The 20,534-nt window shown below is 44.5% G+C and overlaps 1 protein-coding gene across 4 annotated transcripts in view; it reads left to right on the forward strand.

Annotated features, from left to right (window-relative positions):
* Positions 1 to 5,804: 5,804 nt before the first annotated feature.
* The window catches only part of ADCY7 (adenylate cyclase 7), a 76,449-nt gene continuing 61,719 nt past the window's right edge, over positions 5,805 to 20,534 (forward strand). For 2 of the 4 annotated variants that reach the window (XM_028740188.2, XM_028740189.2), the window contains exon 1: positions 5,808 to 6,083. The gene's annotated coding sequence lies outside the window, so the exon portion shown is untranslated. Of the gene's footprint in view, positions 6,084 to 20,534 lie in introns of all 4 variants that reach the window. The other 2 variants (XM_028740191.2, XM_028740190.2) reach the window with 2 other exon arrangements.

Below are 20,534 nucleotides of genomic sequence, written 5' to 3' on the forward strand. Positions count from 1 at the left end.
AAAAGAGCATTGGAAAGGATCAAGGGGGTGGAGCAATTCACCTATAAGGAAAGGTTCCAACATGTTGGCAGAGACCCTGAGGGTCACCTAGTCCAGTGTTTCCCAACCTTGTGCCTCCAGCTGTTTTTGAACTACAACTCCCATCATCCCTGACTAGCAAGACCAGTGGCAAGGGATGATGGGAATTGTAGTCCAAAAACAGCTGGAGGCACAAGGTTGGGAAACACTGATCCTAGTCCAACCCCTTGCAATGCAGGAATCTCAACTAATGCGTCCAAGACAGATTATCATCCAAGCTCTGTTTAAAAATCTCCAAACAAGGAGAGTCTACCACCTCTCATGGGAATCCATTCTACTGTTGAATAGCTCTTACTGTCTGAAAGTTCTTCAGAACGTTTAGTCAGAATTTCCTTTCTTGCAACTTGAATCCATTGGTTTGGGTTCTAGCCTCTGGAGGAGAATGCAAGCTTACTCCATCCTCCATGTGACAGCCCTTTAGATATTTGAAGGTGGCTATCATATCTCCTCTCAGTCTCCACTTTACTAGGCTAAACATACCCAAACGTTCCTCATAAAGCTCAGTTTCCAGACCCTCGATCGTCTTGGCTGCCCTCCTCTGTAGACATTGCAGCTTGTCAATATCGTCCTTAAACTGTGGTGCCCAGAACTGGACACAGTATTCCAGGAGTGGTCTGACCGAGGCAGAGTAGAGCAGGACTATTACTTGCCTTGATTGAGACACTATATTTCTGTTGATGCAGCCTAGAATAGCATTAACTTTCCCCCACCCCGCTGCATCACACTGTTGACTCATGTTAAGGTGTGGATCCTTTTCACTTGTACTATGGGCAGTCCAGGTGTCCCCCATCTTATATTTGTGCAACTGGTTCTTTCTGCCTAAGTGCAGAACCTTAGATTTGTCCCTACTGAAATTCATTTTATTCGTTTCTGCCTAGCTCTCCAACCTGTTAAGGTCATCTTGAATCCCAAATCCAGAAGTGGCTTTTACATCATGTGAAAGCTCAAATATAATGTGGAAATTAACCATTCGGAAAATAAAATTAACTCCTTTGTGAATGCAGCTTTTGTTATTTGGGTAGAAAACATAAGTTTCTACAAAAAAACCTCCCACTCAGTGTCCTTTGGTTCTAAGAATTTTATTTGTGGTAAATGTAGTCTTCCTATTCTGCACGAACTCCACTTGCGACCCTAACAGCCTCTCAGTATTCACCAAACCCACCCCAATTTCCTGTGCTTTGTAATCTAATTTAGCCTAGTTCAAGTTTCGGGGGGGGGGGGGCTTCTAAAGGTTTTTTTGGGGCAGGGGTAACTTCCTGGATTTCTTCCTTCCTTCCTCCCTCGCAGTCAGAATATAAGCAGGTGTTTTTTGTTCTTAGTAAAAGAGTGACACTTTGTGCTTAAATTGCTTTTTTCTTTTTCACTAATCTAAACAAGCTTCATATGAATAAGTGCTTTGTTGCTACACAGCCATGTCTTTATCACGGTAATTGCACTGGGAAACTGCAGCTGAGCTGGCACCAGAAAAACCCAGTGTGAAGATAAGAACCATAGTTTCTTGTGTCTCCACCTTTCTTTGTAATTTTCTTGTTTTTGCATGCATGCATGCCCTCCGTGAACACTATATATCGCAACCCTTTCAGTGCTTCGTGTTACTTTGCCATTGTTTCACCCAGTGAATCCTGGGAACTGTAGTTTGAGAAGTGCATGGAAGCATAGAATTGCAGAGCTGTATGATTCAAGACCACTGGAGCAGGAGCGGCAAATGGCTGACCTGTGAGTGAAGTCTGGTCCCCAAAGTATTTTTATTTATTTTTTTGGCCCCCAGCAGTTTCTGCCTCTGTGCTGGTGATTTTAAAAACAAAAACACAGCACCAGCTGTATGTATGCAGCACTCTTGCCAAAAGCTTATTGTCTGCTGTGGCTGCCCAGATGGGGAAGCCAGATAGCTCAGTGGTACAGCATCTGCTCTGAATGCGAAAGGTCCTAGATTCAATTATTGGCATGTTCAGATAGGTTACATTTCTTGCCCTATGAGAAACCTTGAAGAGCTACTGCCGAAGGTCATCAGATCCACATAAGAACGTCACCCCAGGAATTTATTGGAGAAAAGAAGTACACCTAACAATAGGTTTTTTAAAATACTGCTCTTATAACACTCAAATATACTTATTAATACTTGCATTTAAATAAACTAAAAAGGCCCAAATGCTGTGACCTTTCTTCACTGGGTGGGGGGGTCGCTCCATCCCCCTGATCATTTTGGTTGCCCTTAACTTGATAACATCATCCCCAGCAAAGGGAGAGGAGAAGGCAAGCAACTTTTCAGGAGTACTATATTACAATAGCGCTTTACACTTAGCTGTGATTCTCAACAGCTGGTGTTCAGAGGCATACTGCCTCCAACAGGGTGGACATTACTGAGCTTATTGGACCAATGGTCTGACTTGGAAGAAAGCAGCTCCCAGTGTTCCTACAGATTTCTTAGCTAGATCACCAGAAGAGGGATGCTCTCCAAGCACTCTGGAAGCAGGAATTAGTGCTTTGATCTGCTCTCCGCCAGCACTTGGGAAACAGTGGAACAGTTTCATGAGCACTCCAATTTGCTCTGATCTCGCATCTCTGATCCGCTCTGCTCTGTTAAATGACTTGGGAATACAGCAGTGAGCTGGTCTCCTGAAAATGAAAGGCATGGTCTGGAAGTGGAGGTTGTATGTAGTCAAAGACTGTCAGAAGTCGCTGTTGCTCATCTTATCTGGGAAAGGAGGGAGGGGGCTTGATCCAATTTTTATTGGTACCTCTTGCCTTCCCAATGTAGAACTGCTGTCTCTTGCTTGATTGGTTTTTAAAAACCAATGCCTGTTTGTGCATGCACACACACTGCCAGAGCATGGGTGACCATGCCCAGTTTTTGGAAATCAAGAGCATCCTGTCCACCCTTCACAAAACTACAATAGCTTCCTAGGGTTCTCTGGGCAAAAGAAATGGCCGCTAAGCTGCTTATGCCTTGCCCAAACACAGACGGAAGTTGGCAAAAGGTCAGAGTCACAAGAGGGGGTGACGATGGTCACTAGCTTAGTTGGCATTATAGGGGGAAACAGACAAATCCATGAAGGATAGATCTATCAAAACTATTGCCTGTGAAAAGTTGAACATAACTGAGTTTCAGAGGCACTTTAACTCTGAACACCAGTTGCCAGGGAGTGACAACACAGGCGCTGCTGTTACCTTCAAACTGCTTGTGGGTTTCTGGAGGAATCTGGTTAGGCACTGTGGGAAGCTGCAGGCCAGACTAAAGAGACCTTTGGTCTGACACAGCAGGACTTGTCTTATGTGTGGCTATCAATACCACCTGCCTTCCTACTAAAGGGCACCTCAGGCAGGAGCAGTAGGGCTCAAAGGCAGTTTTTGTCTTTTTGCTTGGAGAACAGCTGATGAATGTTCTTTGTATTCCTGCTTGTATTAATGAAATTCAGAAGGCACTCTAGAGAAGATGATGTGTCACCGGTATCCGGCAACCCAGCTGACTGCCACATGTCCAGTGGGTGTCATTCTAAGGTCACGATCACACCAAACATTTAGCGCAGCAGTATGATATCTCTTTGAACAGTCATGGCTTCTGTCAAATTATCCTGGGTGCTAAAGTTTGTTATGGATGCTGAGATTTGCTAAGAGACCCTATTCCCAGCCCCCAGAGCTACCAGTTCCAGAGTTCCCTGGGAAGAGGGACTGATTATTAAACTACTCTGTGGATTGAACTCTTTGAAGGGGAAAGGGGGTCTCCAAGCAGCCCTCAGCACTCTTAATAAACTACAGCTCCCAGAATTCTTTGGGGGAAGCCACGAGCATTTAAAGTGGTATCACTGTACTGTACAGTGGTACCTCAGGTTACATATGCTTCAGGTTACAGACTCCGCTAACCCAGAAATGGTACCTTGGGTTAAGAACTTTGCTTCAGGATGAGAACAGAAATCGTGCTCTGGCGGCGTGGCGGCAGCAGGAGGCCCCATTAGCTAAAGTGGTGCTTTAGGTTAAGAACAGTTTCAGGTTAAGAATGGACCTCCAGAATGAATTAAGTTCTTAACCTGAGGTACAACTGTACTTTAAATATATGGTGTGGATGTGGCCTAATCTAGGAGACCAGGGTCAGGGCTGGCTCGAGATGTTTTGTCATTGTAGGCAAATTGCTCCAATGTCCCCAGCCGCCACATATCAGTGTCCTTGCCCCCTCCCTGCCCATTCTGTTGTGCCTGTGCCAACCCTGTCACAGCAACTGTATCCTCACCTGTGGTTGTGCCTGCACTGCTGCCACAATACAGCAGCAGTGGAGAGGGTAACAGCACTGTATCGGTGGTGTGGGAGGGGGGGTGCTGGGGGCTGGCGGTGGTGCAACAGAAGGGGCCTGAAGCCATGTCCTGAAGCAAATGGTTTCACCTTGCCACACCTCCTTGAAATAGGACGCTCAATAAGTCATCCCTGCCTACCTCTCCTGCCACACAGAAGAGTTCTGGCTTGAGAGATAAGGGAGGCATATGACCAGGTTCTCCAGAGAGCTGGGCTCTATTGATATATTGAGCAAGAAAATTTCAGAGCAAGATATTGGTTGGGTGTTTTTCTGTTTTGGGGTTTTTTGTTTTTTAAAAATGAAGCTGATCATGACTGGTTATCCTTTTCTGGGCATGGGAATGAATGTCTGCTACAGAAATAAGAGCTCAATCAGGTTGTGAAGGCCAGCAGATAAAAGGATTCTTTGTTAAATAGACACCAGCATTCAGTGGGACGAGGTTAACCTGGGGATGATATGAGCAGCTGGGTGTTTCTACTTGGATGCATTTTCAGAGGAAACGAAACCAAGTCACAAAAGGCCTGTAAGGCCTGGACTTAAATAAGTAATAATTATATGTTTTGCAGGGTTGGACAAGATTATTTAGAGGAGGTTTCACCAACCGGGTGCCCTTCAGATGTTTTGGACTACAATTTCATATAAATTGGCCAGAGATGATCTTAGGCAACGCACTGCAGGTGCTGAGTACCAGTATGATCTAGGCTTAACCTCAAATGACATGCTAGGACAGATGCAGAGGAGGGTGACTAAGATGATCAAAGGTCTGGAAACCAAGCCTTGTGAGGAAAGGTTGAGGAAGTTGGGTATGTTTAGCCTGGAGAAGGCAGCGAAGTGATAGGATAGGATACCTGTCTTGAAATACCTGAAGGGCTGTCACATGGAAGATGGAGCAAGCTTGTTTTCTGCTGCTCAAACCAATGCATTCTGGTTACAATGAAGGAGTAAACATTAGGAAGAACTTTCTGAAGGCAAGAGCTGTTGGACAATGTAAGGGACTACCTCAGAAAGTGGTCGACTATCCTTCAAGAGGTTTTTTTTATATAAAAAACAGAGGTTGGGTGGCCATCGATCAGGGATTCTTTCCTTGTGATTTCTCTGCTGCAGGGGTTTGGAGTAGAGGTGCCTTGGGGTCCCTTCCAACGATGGGCGTAGACAGGATTTTTGTTAGGTGGGGGTCAGACCGTCAGTTTGCTATGTATTTTTATTGATTTTTTAATTGGGGGCAGCTGCCCCTCCCTGGCTACGCCCATGCTTAAACTCTACATTTCCAAGCTCTCTAGAGACCCGCTGCGCCCCGACCCTCGTGCTCCCCCACCTCATTCTGCAGCTCCACGTGGGCTTATAGAAAGGGGAAGGAACGGGCTGCCAATCGCCAGGCGCGCAACGCGCAACTAGAGGCGGGGTTTCCCCAGGCCCCGCCTCTGAAGCACCTGCCTCGGTTCCCACCACGGAGGCAGGCGAAGCGCGCCTTCCCTCCGCTCTGGCCCCGCTGCAGTCGGGCTTGGCGAGGCGGGAGTGCGGCCGCGCCGCCGGGGGAGCCGACGCCACTAGAGGGCAGGGGCGGCACCCGCACGTCGGGCAGGCAGCGCCTTTCCGCTTTTGACTCACCCCTTCGGCTTGGGCTCTCCTCTATTTCTCGCACACCCACCTACGCACGCAGGCAAAACCCCGAGCCGAGGACAGCGACGAAGCCCTGGCCGGATAAGCAGCGGCGGCAGAGGTGAGTTTAGGGGCTGTTGGCTCCGTGCGCCCTGAGCGCGGCGGGCCCGGTACCTCAGACGCTTCGGACAAGTGCCCTTAACTCTCTCAGCGTCAAAAAGGCGGGGGGGGGGGCGCGCGAGGGCTTTGCGCACGCGCCGACGCCCCCTCCCAACTTTTGCGCGCGGACCTTCCTCCTCCGCAGGACCCCCCAGATATCTGGCCAGGTCGCTTGTTTGGTGGGTGTTCTTGCGCTCGGGGAAGAAAAAGAGGTTGCGCTGCGCTAATTGGCTGGTTGGGGCTTCCAGGGCAAAAGAATAAGGGGCTTAGGGAAAGGTAGCGTTGTCCCTTCCTCTTCCCCCATCTCTTTTTTTTAAGTCAAGGATCTGAAGACAGAAAACAAGTGTGCCTCTGAGCATGCACGGTCTGCAGACACCTCTAGCCCTCGCTTTGTCCACGTCTCCTCACAAAACTCTGCAGAGTAGGGGAGGAAGGCTTTGATCCTTGCATCTTTTAGTAGCCCAGGTGGATCTGCTTGGCAGCTGATGGAATGTAGCTGGGGAGATTTTTCTTTTCTTTTGTGAACTGTGGAAGATGAGGGGCATCCTTTCAAAACGTTTCGGACGTGTTGAGATTGTTTGTGTTATGAAATACACACAGAGACATATATGCATGTCTATGTGTTTATATATATATATGTGTGTTTATATATACACACACACAAATGTATAACACCCAGTAGAGTCCTATGCAACACTCAGGAGAAAGGATCCCTGTGTCTTCAATGGAGCTTACAGCCAGCAAGCTGAGCATTAAGATTGCGATGAAATTTGTCTCCATACTAAATTCTGAATCTTGGCCATTATCTGATGCTATTATGGTAATTGCTCAAATCAAAGAAACATTAAGGTTGTTGGTTGAGTTTAAGAACTTGTTTGATGAAATCTGCATGCTCTTGCATAGGAGCAGAAGAACGGCCCTGGTCCTTCCGTAAGGGGGGGGGGGGGAGAACATTCTTGGTTGGTTCTTCCATGGTGCATTTGAGGCATTCTCTCCTGCGTGAGAATGAAAGCAGAACCACCTCTCCTAAGATGGCACTGACTCTTCTTATAATTCACATTGAAAAATAATGTCTCTTTAAATAATGTGCTAACAAAGTCTCTTTTTAATTGACTTTAAAAAGAAGTTTTCAGTCAAACCAACTGATTAAAAATTTATAGCACTTATGATGTTTCTTTGCCTCTGAGCATATCCAGAGTGTTCTTCCTCTCTAATGAGCAACCACCAAAGAATCCTGGGAACTGTAGTTTAATCATTACAGAGCTACAAAAGTCAGGACCCTTAACAAACTACAGTTCCCAGGGTGTGGGTGTGCACTTTAAATGTATGGTGGGTACAGCAGAAGCTCTGTTGGGAAGATATAGGGTAGGTTTCAGGCAGTCTTCAATCCTGGCATCTTCCCTGTTCAATCTCTCCTCTGGGTCAATTGTATATGTAAACGTCCCTTATTTCAGAGTGCTTTATTTAAACAAAGATTTAGTCGATTGATCAAATGTTTGCATAAATAACTTTGAAGAAAAAAGCATGAAGTCTTCTTTTTAGATTTATGCCTTCAAATGTTTTGCATGTCAGCACTTCTTTTTAACTGGTCAAAACTAAACAGTACAGTTGTATGCAGTAGGGTGGCTACTGCATACATCTGTGGCCCACCAGATGTTGTTGGACTCCAGCTCCCATCAGCCCCAGCAGGTGGCAGAGATGATGGGAGTTGTAGTGCAGCAACATCTTGAAAGCTGCAACTTCCCCATCCGTGCTATACAGCATATTCAGAAGTCCCACTGTGTTGAGTAAGACTTACTTCCCAGTAAGGAAGGGTGCTAAGGTTATAGCCTACATCAACTGGGCATGTAACAGGTATCAAACATTGCAGGCATCCTACTCTGATTATTAGTACAGACATTGATCATATAGAGAGGGGGAGGGTTGAATCCAACTAAATTCTGCTTGACCTACTGAAATTAATAGATCTGTGGTTGAATTAGGTCTTCACCAAGTACATATAATGTTGAATACAACTCAGAGATGTTGTAGCTGAAAACCCTTAATCTCAGTGGTGCAGAAGATGCCAGTGGTTATTTAAGAGATATGCACTCTGCACACACTCAGAGGCACAGCTCAGCATTGTTTCCTGTGGTTAAATTGTTTCCTGGACTGTCAATAAATCATGGGTGAGGGGAGGGACACTATGACTTCCTTTGCTTGCACTTGGTCTCAGGTTCAATCATTGGCATCGCCAGTTTTTTAAAAGAGCCTGGTGGCAAATGATAAGAAAGTCCTCTGCCTCAGATGAGATTAGACTAGAGAGTTTCTGGCAATATTAGGCAAGAAAGGCAAGCAGCCTCACCTGCATTAAGGCAGCATCCGACATTATGCTATATCCATGAAAATCCTGGCATTACTTTTGGGTGTTAGTGAATCGCTTCTTCTTGCCTCTGGGTTGATGTCCAGAACCTTCAGGAAACTGTCGTTTATTAAGCAATGGGGCTTTGCAAATGCATTAACAGATGAGCAGCTCATCGTTACCATTTCAGCGGCAACCCTGAGATACAGGTGCTTCCCATTATTGGCAGCAGGGGAGGGCGGGGAAACCCCAAATGGTCACCGTGAAGCATATTCCATAATTCACAATTGTTATGCCCTCTTGCTCTCTGTTTACATTTGGTTTTTCTAGGAGTGAAAGGGAGTGACTGTTCTGACGGGCTGCATCTGTTGACCAATCTGTGCTGTAATCTGTTCAATATGGCACTGTTCATTTCCCTTTTTAAACTTCATTTCCTTTCGGTGTTGCAGTCTCTGCGTTTCGTAAGCCTACAGATATTGAGCGTGTCTCTAAACTACAGCGGAGAAAGGGTTTTTAATTTTTTTTTTTTTGTAATGCTTTTGTTAAGAGAAGGTGGGAAATTAGCCAACTGCAGCCAAAGTGTTCATTTTCAGAATAAAGAACAGCGTTTCATGGAGGCTGCTGATTGTCTGAACAAAATGTGCTCCTAGCCTTTCAAGACCATAGTTCTTATTGCTGAAAACAAGTCTTTCTTTCCTGAATGGAAATGATTTCCAAGAGCTATTTCAAGTTTGACAATTTTTCTCTCTCCACTGCTGGCATTGATTTATAAGGCTGTCACCCACTGGAAACAACAAGAATCGAAGAATCATGGAATTGGAAGGGACTACGAGGGTCATCTAGTCCAACCCCTTGCAATGCAGAAATGCATGATTAAGAGTCTCATGCTTTTACCGACTGAGAGTCTTGTATCACCTTTAAAGACTAACAGACTTGCTATGCCATAAGCACTGGAGGACTACAGTCCACTTCATCGGGTGCATGAAGTGGCAACCTGTGTTCCATGCAGATTTCTATTTGTACTTGTCCCCATTCAACAAACCTTCTAGAACAGTGGTTCTCAATTAGCTAAGTACTGCTGGGGGTTTTCGGAGTTCATCATTTGCTCTGTTCCAAGAAATCTTCATTACGAGCCTGTTTGGATCATAGAATTGGAGTTAGAAGAGGCCACAAGGGTCCTCTAGTCAAATCCCCTGAAATGCAGGAATCTCAACTAAAACATGCATGATAGATGGCCATCTGACCTCTGCTTAAATCCTCCAAGGAAGGAGAGTCCACAATCTCCCGGGGGAGTCTGTTGCACTGTCAAACAGCTCTTGCTGTCAGAAAGTTCTTCCTGGTGTTTAGTGGGAATCTCCTTTTTTGTAACTTGAAGCCATTGGTTCGAGTCCTACCCAACCTTTCATGTGACAGCCCTTGAGATATTTGAAGATGGCTACCATATCTCCTCTCAGTCTCCTCTTTTCTAGGCTTAACATATGGTTTCATCAGTCCATGCAACCTGTACAGTCAATAAAAGTGGTGCAGGTTCTCAGTGTTCTGAGATGAACTGCCTCATTTGAGTTTGTGCAGGCAAACCACATCTTTGCATATGTAGATTACACATGTGTTCATTTTGGAATTGTAGTTGTACAAACTTCATGTGATTCACAATCTATTTCATACACATTTCATCTATGCAGGAAGAACTAGGTTTAAGCTTCCTCTTATAGCAATTGCTTTCTCCGAGGGTACTAACAAGAACCCTTCAGTGTCAAATGTGTCCTTTTAAAGAATTTGTAGCTTTTACAGTAAACCAGATGGACAGGTGGTGAGTGATTCACGATGATGTATAAGCTTGTGAGGGTTCATGACAAATAACAGAACAAACTTCACCCAGGAAATCAGCATGGAGAGGATGTAATACTTGCTAGAACCTGTTTCCAAACGCAAGACTTGACCTCATGTTAGCCAATGTTAACGCAGTGGTTTGTGACTGGGGGCAAAAACTGGCCAAAGCTGTCTTGAGTTCATTGTGGTTCTGATGGTGATATGTTGCTCCCAAGAAACCTGAGATAGAGAATAAGATAGAGATGATAACTGTCTGAGTCAATTCCAGGTTGGTTTGCAAGGTGTTTACAGCAGCCATTGTGAGACTGGTAGATGAAATCCACCCACCCTCCCACTCACACCTACCTTCACCATCATAGTCTACAAAAAGGATCACATTCCACATCCCTCAGGTCATAGCAGCAGCTTCTGCTACTTCCCAATACCTTTTAAAGGTGGATTAAGTTGCAAGCTGGACATGTGCTGAAGGATGAGGATGTACCAGGAGACCCTAGGGATTGAACCTGTGACCTTCTGCATGCAAAGCAGATGTTCCGACCATTGAGCCTGTACTATAAAGTGGCTCTTCCCACCAAGCTGAAGGACCTGCAGCAACAGCTGTTAGAAGACCAGACCAACACTAAGTTTCTCTAATTTAAACCAGCCCTTTGATTGTGGTTAAGTTGCATCAGTTCACAGTCAAAGGATGGAAGTGGTTTATCATTGGGTGTGCAGTATCTAGGCACAGTAGATACCCATCAGTATCTATGGAGGTGGGGGGAGGCCCCCACCCATGTGCTTAAACACATCTTGCTGGAGTCTGCAGAGTTCTGAAGTGCACAGTTGTTGGCCTTTCTTCATGCCCACTTCAATATAAGATGATCCAAATTCTTGGGGAAACGTTGCAGGCAGAAAAGAACATGCCCTGTCCTTGTAGCAAGAACTCGCTTGTGGTGCAATATGGCCTTGTTGTCATTGTGCCATGCAGTATAGTTTAGGGTTAAAGATGCACTCCAGGTGTGTTAAGGTTGACTATGACGGTACTACATGTTATTGAGGAAATGTAGGCTGGTGCTAGCCATGCATGCTCGTAATGTCTGGTTGGACACAATGAGATGAGACTAGTCCATAACTAGTCACTAGATTCTAGTGTGAAATATCCTATTGGAGTGTGTTTGGTGTGCACAATGTAGAGATAATTGGGCAAAACGGCTTCTTCCCTGTTTTAGTATCCCTTCTTCAAATTTTAAATACCTCTCTTTTTAAAAAGCTGTAGTGTAATACGCAAGGTGATTAGAAACCCTTTTATAAAAGCTGAAGCAGGATTAATCATTAAACCAGCTTTTTTTAAAGTGTTTTTTTTAAAAAAAGAAAAGCAATTGCACAGCACAGTGTCACCTTGACAGCATCCTATTCAGTGTAGGATGGAGAATATGCAGATCTGGTTACAAAACTGCGTGCTTCATACTTGTGGGATAAGTTCCGTAATTACCGGTACTACTTCTTCTTTCTTTCTTTTTTTAAAAAAGCAGAATAATATAAATCGGTGTTGGAATGTGATAGGGAGTATGTTTTCTTCCATCATGCTCTAATTCATAAGCCTATTTCTATTATGCTAAGGTGGCTCTTCAATTCTCATTTTACTGAGTTAGGTTTGCAGTGGTAATATGGTGGTTAAGAAGAGCCTCTGCTTCAAGACAGGAAATTCTAAATAGAAATTTGCTGCCACTGTGAGCCACTGCAGTGGTTAGAGTGTCAGCCTGGGACATGAGAGACCAGGGTTCAGATACCCACTTGGCCATGAAGCTCACTGAGTGACCTTGGGCCAGCCACTGCCTCTTAACCTACCTCACAGGGTTGTTGAGGAGATTAGATGAGGAGGGGGAGGATACTGCCTTCAGCTGCCAAGTATCCTGCCTTGAGCTCCTTGGAGAAAAAAGTGGGATACAGATGAAATAAGTAACTAGCTAGCAAGGGGAGGTTTGGGAGAGTTGCCATGGGACCAAAAGTAAATGTTAAGTAATAAAAGTCACGTTCCACCTTATTCCAAGAGCTTAAGATGGCATAAATGGTTAAGTCTCTCCCCACCCCACCCCCAATTTATTGTAGTAGCCCTAAGGTGGGTTTGCCTGAGGCAGAGTAACTGGCTCAGTGTCACTGGGTAGGCTTCAAGGCTGAGTGGGGATATGAACTTGGGTTTCTATAGTGAGATACAGATTCCCCAGTCTGCAGAAGAATTGCGTAAGGTCCCAAGATGGTAATCCATATTCAGTAAATAGCACCACCCCCGGCAGCCCCTCTCCACAAAAATTCCCAGTTTGCAGGTTATAATTCTACAGTGAGGAACCTCTGGGGGCAGCAATAGGAGGGAGAAGAGGAGACACATTTTTTGAGTTAAAGGATTGTGTCTCCCCTTCCAAAGTTTCCTGCTGCTGTCTGCCTCCAGCTCTTCTCCCTTTGATGGAGGTGGTGAAACATGAGCTACTACTAGTGCGGAAACTCTGAGAAGAATCTGTGAATAATGTGTTTTGTGTTGCTGTGTGTGTGATTGTGTTTTCCCGCCCCCCAAGAGCCAGGATGCAATTCTGCAATTACATGGATTTTAGGGTGTGCATGGGACCAGGGTCAACTGAAGTTGAGTGGATCCTCAAGCTGATAATGTTCAGGAATTCAGTTTAAAATGCTATAGCGTCATTGCTCCACTCTTATCCTAAATGAGGGCTAGTTCTCACACAGCAGTGTTCTTGATGCAATAAGTTGCTTTATTCGAAAAAGGCTCTTGCAGATCAGATAAGCCCATCAGTGGGAGCACTGTAGCAACATCTGAAAGGAGGTGCCTGTGTCCCATCAATCCTATTTGGGACTATAATCCAATGTGTCCTTTTCTGGGTTAGGCTATTTTGCAACCTTTCTCTCTCTCTCAATTGACATGTTAATCAGCTTTGACTCTGATATGACATCTTGAATCTTCAGATTGATGGTGACAACATTTGCCATTGTTTCTGTGTTCCTAGTTGTGTTTCCACCTCCCCCCCTTTTTTTAAAGTAATGCTTTACCTCGCTCCCTGATTACTTGGTTTCTTCAGTAGCTAATTGTGAGGAGTTTGTCAAAGGCCCATTGAAAGCCTGAATAAATTACTCCAGCTGGTTCTCCTTTATCCTCTACTTCAACTGGCATTTTAGCAGCCTGAGATACTGTTTATCCTTTGTGCAAGTCTCACAATGGGAACCTTAAGGGGATTTTTCATCTGTGCGTGTTCACACAGAAGTGAGTCCCTCTGAATTCAGTGCGTTTTACTCCCAAATGAGGGTCTAGAGGGTTGCAGCTGGACAAATTTAATGTGTGACTTTTTCCTCTCTCCTTTGAGAGTGTTATGGCCTTAATCCAGGTGGGGATTGGCGAGAGCCAAAACACCCCTTTCTCTTCCAAATTCTGCCATGCAATGATCACGAACGAGTAGGACAGCTTTGTTGAAGGCCTTGTTCAATTAACCCGCTGTTGAGGATTCAAAGATGGCGAGGAAGAAGGAAGAGTTGGGGCAGGTAGAACCTCGTTGATCCTCGTGGGAAGAAGCAGAAAAGTTTAAATAATGTTGTCTAAGGCTGTGTACTCACTATCCCTTTCGAGTACATTCAAAGCACGTGCTTTCCCTCAAAGAATTCTGGGCTCCGTACTTTGCCTCTGACAGAGTTACTGTTCCCAGCAACCCATTAGAAATTACAGTACCCATAATCCTTTGAGGGAACGAAGGTCCTTCAGATGTGCTTTGAAAGGATAGTCTGCTTGCAGCCATAGCGGAGTCACTGTCTGCTGCCTTTTCCATGGATGCTGAGCCTTTCATGGAATGTGCCCTTCCATTGTTAGCTCTGACAGTTCCAGACAGATGGGTTCGAATCCTTTTCTTTTAAAAAAAGCCACCTTAAAGAGCTTCCAGAAAGGTAAGCATGTTTACAACACCAGAGAGCCTCGTGGCACATTAATACTACTGTTTACTATAGCCTGAGATGCAAAAGGGTTGAACACACTCAGAGAGAGAGAGAGAGAGAGCGTGCAAAGGGCTGGGGAGGCTAAGGCTGCTTCCCACCTCCTTGCCAGAAATATTGGTGAGCTGCAGTTTTAGTTCGTCTACTGATTTGGAGCTTGCTCTTTCTTTCTTTCCTTCCTTCCTTCCTTCCTTCCTTCCTTCCTTCTTTCCTTCTTTCCTTCTTTCCTTCTTTCCTTCCATTTCAAAGTCTTCCAAAACTTGAAGGAACCAACTGATTAGATATTTCCTTTCCAGCTAGGTTGTGGTGGTCAGAGTACAGTAAAATTTGTTACTTGCACAGTGCTTTTTTCATTGATGGGTAATATGGTGGACAGAATAAGGCAGGGCACACTGTAATAAAGTGGCCTGACTCATGGTCAGGAATTGGATTTTCTGGAGGAAAAACCCGAGCAAGTGGTGGTGGGTGGGCTTCAGGTTCAACTTTCTTGTTGCCTCTCATGGCTCTGACTTGGAAACTAACAAGGACAGAATCCCACAGGGGTTAAATTTGGCCCAGAGGTTTCCACTTCCCAATTCCTACTATAATGCAGTCATGACACCAAAGATACCTGCTTCCAGCATTTTTCACATACTAACTATGCCACAGTTATTTCAACAATGTCTAGACACTTAAAACCATCAACATGCCTTACAACCAGGAGAAGATTTGGTGAACTTCAGCAGTTGACCCCCCCCCCTTGGTTTGCATAGATTTCTGAGTATGCCAGGGAAGAAAAGAGTAATGGAGTACCTAGCACATTTTGCACAAATTCCAAAGAAACGTCTGAACCACAATGTCATGTTTTCAGAACCATTCATTGAGTTTCCCCATTACTGCAGACTCAAATCATTGAAAGAATTGCTAGGAAATTGGTGGGGGTTATAACCGTGGTTTCGTGTCTGTTAAATGTGGCGTATGGAAGCCTTATGGCATGGAGTCATTCATTATATGTTGGTTTATTTTGACATCCTGGAAAATTGTATCTGATTTTTTGCCTTATTAGAATAAACCTGAAAGCATGAACTGTCTTATAAACTTGTTTTTCTTAGAGAGGTAAAACGTTGTACAGCGGGTTAAGAACTTAATTTGTTCTGGAGGTCTGTTCTTAACCTGAAACTGTTCTTAACCTGAGGTACCACTTTAGCTAATGGGCCTCCCGCTGCCACTGTGCCACTGCCGCACGACTTCTGTTCTCATCCTGAAGCAAAGTTCTTAACCCGAGGTACTATTTCTGGGTTAGCGAAGTCTGTAACCTGAAGCGTCTGTAACCTGAAGCATCTGTAACCCGAGGTACCACTGTAGTAGCAACTCACTAAAATCAATGGAAGTATTGCTGCAGATTAAATGCACTGCAGGTTGTAACCATGCAGTCCCAAACTTTGCATACTTATTTGAGTTCAGTTATGTTTAATCTCAAGTAAGAGTGTCTAACATTGTAGCCATTTCCCTTCCAGTTTTGATTATGGAGAATGCATTGTGTACAAGGTCAACTTCTAAAGGAGATGTATAACTGCAATGTTTAAGTGTTCCTTAGAAATAACCAAAACAATTAGTTATGGAGGATGAAGGCAACAGGAACTATGGAAAGTGTGTTTATTCTTTTAATACACACCCACCCACCCACACCCACACAGTTCTTTGTTACTCACCTTGGGTTTATTTCTAAACAAGGAGAAATGGAAACAAAAATATCAATTAAAAAAAATACAGTAAAACAACCAAAGCAAAACAGTGGTCTTGTTTGCCCATCATTGTAAATCATAGTTAATGGTTTACTATGAATGTGGAGATAGTTTCTACTTTGTTTCTCCCCTAGCATAAGGGGGAAACCCCATGATCCCCAGCTTAATGTTATGTCCACGCCCTGGGATCATGGTTTGTTTCACTCCAAACAAACCACAGTTGGTAAGCCAATAGCGAAACGTGGCTTAACAATGTGGTTTGTTTGGAGTGAAACAAATCACACTGCCATCATAATGGTCGAAACAGATGGGAAATAAGAAGAGTCACCCAGCATCACAGAACGGCAACAGATGTCTTCATAACAATCACAGCTAGTTCCTAAAAGCATAGGCCCCAAATATCTGAAATATAGCCTCCTTCCCTACAGACCCTTTTGGGTGTTAAGATCAACCGAAGGGGGATCGATTTAGTAGTTCTACCTCAGGATATTTGTGTGTGTGGTGTGTGCACACACCCCTGAATAATCCTGACCCCATAGGGCACACCATGTTTTTCCCCCTCAGAGGGGTAGCCATGTTAATCTCTTGCAGCAAAAATAACCAAAGTGCCTTGTGGCACCTGAAGGACTAGCAAGCTTATTGCATGTGCTGTAGGGCGGACTTCCTTTTTATTTGCCTTGAATCTTCCAACATTCAGTTTCATTGGACGTCCTTGAGTTCTAGTGTTACAAGAGAGGGAGAAAAAACTCCTCTGTTCACTGCATAATTTTATAAACTTCTATCATGTCACTTCATACTCTCCTTTTCTTTAAATAAAAAGTCCCAAATGCTGCAACTATTTTTCATAGTGCTACACAGTTTTCAAACCATCTCCAGCTTGTCTCCCAGCTTTGGAGCTGGATTAATGGCAGGGGTTGCCATGAAGGAGCTGGGATAATGGTTGCTCTCAGCAGCTTCAAAGTTGGGGCAAAGGCTAGTTTGCTCATCATCCTTACCAGAGGTCAGCATCATAATGAAGTATAATTTATACTTAGGAAGACTAAGAAAACATCAAAATGAATGTGCAGTGAAATGTGCATTGTTTAATTTATTTCCTCCAACAATTAGGTTCTTTAAGCTTAAAGCCCCAAAGAGTCTAAAGCATTAAAAATTAAGAAGAAGAAGAAGAGAATGATCTTGAAGAACTAGAAAACCTTCAGAGTTTTACCCCAAAACGAACTGAATTCAAGTTCAGTTCAGCCAGCCGATATGCCTGGGAACCATTTACAGGAGTTGTTTGAACTAATTTGGTGAACTTTGTTAAACTGAACTAGTTTGTTCCAAGCACTGTATCTGCACAGTAACCCTGCGAGGCTGGTTAGGAGGAGAGTAACTGGCCCAAGGTCATAGCTGAGTGGGGATTTGAACCCTGGTCGCTCAGGTCCTAGTCCAGCACTCTGACCACTACACCACAGTGGCTGATTGGTAGAAAGAAAAGCTTCTTTTCCCTCTAGTGCCAGTTTTTCAAGCTTTTGGGAGTAATGGAAGGAAGAGAAAACAAAAGACAGTATCAAATTCCAGGCAGGTCAACTTTATGCTAACCTTGCCTTCCTTTGCCACAGATTGTGCCTATAAACCAAATTTAAACAAAGTCCAAAGGTGGTTGAAGCTAAACAGCTTTATCTAACTAGCACCAAGCATTTCTTTTTAAACATAGGATTAAACCTATCTTGGCTGCCATCCATGTAGGTTAGGCAAACGTATTTTATAAGACGATTCTGCTGTTTGGCAACAAAAGATAAAAGCTTTTGCCAAGGTTACAGAAAAGATAAAAGATTTGCCAAGACCTATCTCGGCAAGAGGAGAAAACGGAAACTACATTGCTTTTTATTTATTTAGCTGTTAACTAAATTTCTTCACCACTCACTTGGTAATGCACTCAGGGTGTTGTATGATCCAAAATAATTAGTTTAACAGTCCTGTTGACATGATGCAAAAGGGAAGAGATATGAGGAAGGCAGAGGAAAACTGACAAATGCAGGTACCAACCCTGACAATGTAAAAATCAAAATGAAATGAAATATTAGCCATGCTTGGGCTGGCATCTGTTTTGCATGCAGAAGGCCCCGGGGACAATCCCCAGGATCTCCATGTAGCATTGGGAAAGATTCCCTGCCCAACATCATGAAGAGCTGCTGCCAGTCAGTGTTGATAATACTGATCTAATTGGACCAAGGATCTGACTCAGTACAGGGAAAGTTCCTAAGTTTCTTCGCAGTATGCAACCTTTTCATTGATTTTATTGGGCCTGTTTCGAGTATGACTTAATCGGATATCACCCTTACACTTCTATTTTGCAAAGAAGGCTTAATTTGTGTGCTATTGGCGGTCATGTCTTCCTTTTGATCAATTTGATTTCTCCCAACACCATGTTCTGAGAGTTCAGGTGGGGTGGCCACAAACCTCCTATTTAGTGGCAAACTCTTGTGTTGCTTCTTAAACATTTTCATAACTGCACACAATATAAACAGCAATAAAAACCCTAATCTCTTATGTGCAAACATACAGTTTTCCCCAAGAGCAAACAGGAAATAAATGACATGTCCGTACTGAGGCAGAGCCCGTTTCTCCCAATTGGCTTCACGTGCAGAGTGAAGGCACAGAACAGGTGTGGGGAATCTGTGGCCCTCCAGAAGTTCCCAAACTACAACTCCCATCAGCCATGCTCGCTAAGGCTGATGGGAGTTGTAGTTCAGGGACATCTGGAGGGCCACAGATTCCCAACACCTGGCATAGACCATGAGAGGAGCCTGCTGGATCAGTCCAAAGGCCCATCTAGTCCAGCATCCTGTTCTCGCAGTGGCCAACCAGATGCAAGCAGGATACGAGAGCAAGAGCACTTTCGCCTCCTGTGGTTTCCAGCAACTGGCATTTTGGGACTGCAGGTGAGGTGGAAAGAAAAAAAGACAGGGCACGCTGAGACACAATTCTTGATGCTTTGCTGTGGAGTGTGTGTTCCAGTTCAGGTCTGAGTGAGACCACCCCTGCCTCCCTTTCGGCTAAGAACCTGCTGTCTGGGACTGTGCTGGGTGGTTAAGCCCCTTTCCCAAAGACTCTGTGTCGGCTGGTGTCTGGCTAGTAGTCAGCAGCTGTTTCTGATACATTGCTTTCAAACTATTATGTGTTTGCCTTGAACGGCATGGATTGTTCATTGAGTTGTTTGGCTTTGCCTTACTTATATGCTGTTGTATGTTTCGATGTGGTTATATTGATTTAAAGGCTATTTGTTAATTTTTGATGCTTTTGTGATAAGTGTGAGTCGCTTTGAGGTCAGTGTTGTTGTAAAAGCATCACACGCAGGGTCAGGCCGCACATTAGCCTCAGTGAGGCAGTTGCCTAAAGCGGCAGGCTGGGCACAGCTAGGAGGGGTACCAGATCGAGGGCCCTGAGGAGCGTGCCTGCCACTGCTTGCTCCTCTCTGGACACCTTATTTCTCTTCCACCACCTTCAGCATACCGGGGCTTCCTTGGGCAGCCTCCAGTCACCTCAGGTGGGGGCAAAGGAGGAGGAGTTGAGGGGCAAAAGTGCACCATTTTGTTTTGCCTCAAGTGGCAAATGTCTTGGGCCGGCCGTGGCCTTATGCATAGCAAATCAGATTTAGATATGCCAAATCACAAAACACCCCCTTTGATCCTCTTTCATCGTGTCAGAACAACCCCACCCCATGGAGTCTTTCCTTCACTGCCTGGGTCTGGATTAGGCCGTCATGGCTGCCACAGAGGTGTCAGGCAGATGTCAGGACCCAAGGCCTACAAAATATATCTTACGCAGGCCCTGAGAGAACATGTTATCTCTGGTACGTGCTAGTTTGCATCTTAACAATGGCATCTGAACTGTGTTGACAACATGCATTGTATCATGCATGGAGATCTCTGGATGGCGGGGGTGGAATAATTATCTTCCATGCCTTATGACAGATGGTGACAAAAGGTGGCTTTGCTTCTTCGCTCACTTAAGAAGGACCGCTCAGATCTATTTTTGGTATGCAATATCTGGCTGATCTTTTGAGATTTAATTTATAGGAACGTGTAAGTTGCTGCCTCATACTGAGTCAGGTAAAGGTAAAGGGACACCCAGTCGTGAACGACTCTGGGGTTGCAGCGCTCATCTCGCTTTACTGGCTGAGGGAGCCGGCGTTTGTCCGCAGACAGCTTCCGGGTCATGTGGCCAGCATGACTAAGCCACTTCTGGTGAACCAGAGCAGCGCACAGAAACGCCGTTTACCTTCCCGCCGCAGCGGTACCTATTTATCTACTTGCACTTTGTTTTGTTTTTTAAAATAATTTTTATTCATTTTCCAAACAAGTTTTATACAGTCAACAAATTATTTTACACTCATGCTTCAATTTTTTACTTCCCTCAGTTTCTCTGTCAATCTTTCGAAAAATTTCTATTTATTGACGCATTTCTAAACATAATATTGCCTTTCCCCACTCCTTTTCCTCTTACTCTCTTTTTTGCAGTATTTCTTACTATTTCACAGAGTCTCTTCAAAACCAACAAGCGTTGTCTGTGC

The sequence above is a fragment of the Podarcis muralis genome, chromosome 7 (assembly GCF_964188315.1).
Source record: "Podarcis muralis chromosome 7, rPodMur119.hap1.1, whole genome shotgun sequence".
NCBI lineage: Eukaryota > Metazoa > Chordata > Lepidosauria > Squamata > Lacertidae > Podarcis > Podarcis muralis.